Consider the following 3,113-nt stretch of genomic DNA (forward strand, 5'->3'; position numbering starts at 1 on the left):
CCTTTGACACAAGTCTTTGAATTCTGGTCACCATCTGCTGCTGACACACACTTACACAGACATACACACATGACCTCCGAGTATAGCACCTGTGGAAATGAATACCACTGTGTTCATAACCATAATAGACCTAAAGAATACATCAAGCCACATGAGTGAAGAGGTGTGTTATATTTATAGTCTTTGAATTTTGTTGTCTTTCAGAGGGGGTTTGGTTCACTGGGTGAAGCTCGCCACGTGCAGAGCAGACTTCCAATTTTAATGAACAGGTGTTCGCATTTCAAGACGAATGTCGTGCTGTATCGTGAACATTTTCAAGCTAGTTCATGTTCAACTCACAAACTGAAGCATAGCAAAGTGCAGTAAACTGGTTTATGTCGAAACTTGTGCCTGTTTGTTGAGAGCTCACCAGGATCCATGTGATGCTTTGACAATAAACCAGAGATGCTTGATAATAAACTTATAGTCACGGTTGTTGATTGGTGTGCTGAAAGCTCATTCTTTCATGTCATGGTAAAAATCAAACAATAGTTCTAAATCTTTATTTCACATTCCAACAAAGTTAAGTCATCTGGAATGTTTCTTTTTTATTTTATTTTTCAATACGTTTTGTCCTTCATCCAAAGTACTTCATCAGTTCGAGGAGCAACAACAAACTCAATCCCACAAGCAGAACACTCATAGTGGGCCAACTGGTTTTCTGATGATAACATGGTTTCTAGGGCCCACCCTCTCTCCCGCTGACTCCTCTGAAGAAGGATGAAACATCTCAAAGAATTAAAAAAAAAGGAACCGTCCAGATTACCTGACTTAACATTGTTGGATTTTTTTACCTGGATTATTGAGCACGAACTTTGATGTTTTGAACCACTTTGGCCGTGGCTGCCTCAGAGGAGCTGACAGGGGAGAGGGCGGGCCCCAGAATCCATCTTATCACCAGAAAACTGGATGGTCCACTGTGTGAGTGTGCTGCTTGTGGGACTGAGTTTGTTGTGGCTCCTCGGACTGATGAAGTCCTCTGGATGAAGGATGAAACGTATCAAGAAAAAAAAAAAAAAACCGTCCAGATGACCTGACTGTATTTTGTTGGATTTTTTTACCTGGATTATTGAGCATGAACTTTGATACATGTCACATTACATGCAAAATTAACATTATTAAATACTCCCACTTATTTGTTTTAAGCTATTTATGTCCACATTTCGATGTTACCAAAGTATTTTTGAAAAAAAGCAATGTATTATACAAGCAACATAATGACACAAATCATTGCTAATAAGACAGAATAAAATATATAAACAAAAACAAACAAGGATGAATAAAACCTAAAACAATGAAAGGTAAAAATAAAGAAAACATTCTCATATATAAAAGCCAGCAAGTTCAAGATGCTCTCTTCAGCTATTAAAGATAAAACACTAATAATGTAACACAGCCATGCAAAGCATAAAATAATAATGAAATAATAACTATATTCTTGAAACAAATCTATCCAACTAGTATTGTTTTCAAGACGTCTAGCGTACATGAGTGACTTTTGCATATTTCCCAAAAGTGACCAACATGTCTGACATTTGACCATGGCTACCGGCAGGAGCATCATTTGCTTCCGATAAATAGTTTGCAATCCATGTTTGAAAAAAAAGAAAATTACTCAGACTGAAACACAATATGTATAACCCTCAAAGCACACACCCATACACACATGCGTGCACAGAGCGAGACAACAAAACAAAGTACGTTGCACTCTGTTGTTCAAAAACAAAGGGAATTCAAGAGAATGTTGTTTTTGCTAAAACAATAGCTTTTCCTTTGTTTCGTTTTCTTCTTCAGGACCTGAGAATTATTCCTTGATACTTGGGGAAAAAAAAAGGCACACCAAGTGACTTTGAGGATTCCTTTTGAAAATTATGTGGAATTGTAAAAGTGAATGAACTTCAGACAAGCTGGGTATTCAGTGTGATGACGTCGTCCAACCGTCCAGGAAGGAGCAGCACAGGTGGGATCCACGTGGACGTGATAAGGTTTTGTAGCTGCTTTGTATTTTCTTCTGAACTGTCTTTATAACACACAATGTCATAAAAGAGAAGTAATTGTGTTTAATATGTTACGTTACATTTATTTACTTTCCTGTTGCAGGTAGCACAGCCTCTGTTAATATATATATATATATATATATATATTTGACCATAAAACAGGAAACTGTTAAAACAGACAAATGAAAAAACAAAAAAGAGCGAGTATCACAAATAACAAAATATCAGAGACATATTATTTATTTATTTATTTATTTATTTATTTACTTTAACAAGGGAAATGTGCCATTTGGTCCAGTCATCAGCAGCTCATGAAACTCATACTGGGACCATCCTGATGCTGCACGTTGCAACTTCAACTTCAGGAGAAACATTGATTTTATTCACTTACAACCTTTTAACAGAGCCTAGCTTTAAAAGATGTGAACTATCATTGTCATCTAGTTCCGCACTATGGAAGGTTCACCACTGATTTATAAAAATCTGGTCAGGCAGCTAACTTGTTTCTAATCCTGCAAATGACGGTGCAGATGCAGTTCTTACAGAATTTGTCTGAGCAGATGCAGCTGTCATCCTTAAATTAATGCTTTGCCTCCGGGGATTAACAGTCACCAAAAACAAAGTTTGTTTTCTCAGTCATCCAAGTATATATCAACAATAAAGGTTGAATCATGTCATCTGGACTTCGTTTTTTTGTTAAAAAGACATGTTTCGCCCCTCATCCAAGAGGCTTCTTCAGTCTGAGGCCTAGTCATCTGGTATTACCCAGAAGCCACCCTGACTCTTGTGTTTCAAGCCTGCCTCAGATACCCCTGAAGTCTGGCCTTTTCACTAATGGTTTCAAAAACACAAAGTTTGTTTTCTCAGTCATCCAGGTATATAACAACAAAAAAGGTTGAATCATGTCATCTGGACTTCGTTTTTTTGTTAAAAAAGAAACGTTTCGCCCCTCATCCAAGAGGCTTCGTCAGTCTGAGGCCTAGCCATCTGGTATTACCCAGAAGCCACCCTGACTCTTGTGTTTCAAGCCTGCCTCAGATACCCCTGAAGTCTGGCCTTTTCACTAATGGTTTCAGG

The sequence above is a fragment of the Nematolebias whitei genome, chromosome 4, assembly GCF_014905685.2.
Source record: "Nematolebias whitei isolate Nwh7 chromosome 4, NemWhi1, whole genome shotgun sequence".
Classification (NCBI taxonomy): domain Eukaryota; kingdom Metazoa; phylum Chordata; class Actinopteri; order Cyprinodontiformes; family Rivulidae; genus Nematolebias; species Nematolebias whitei.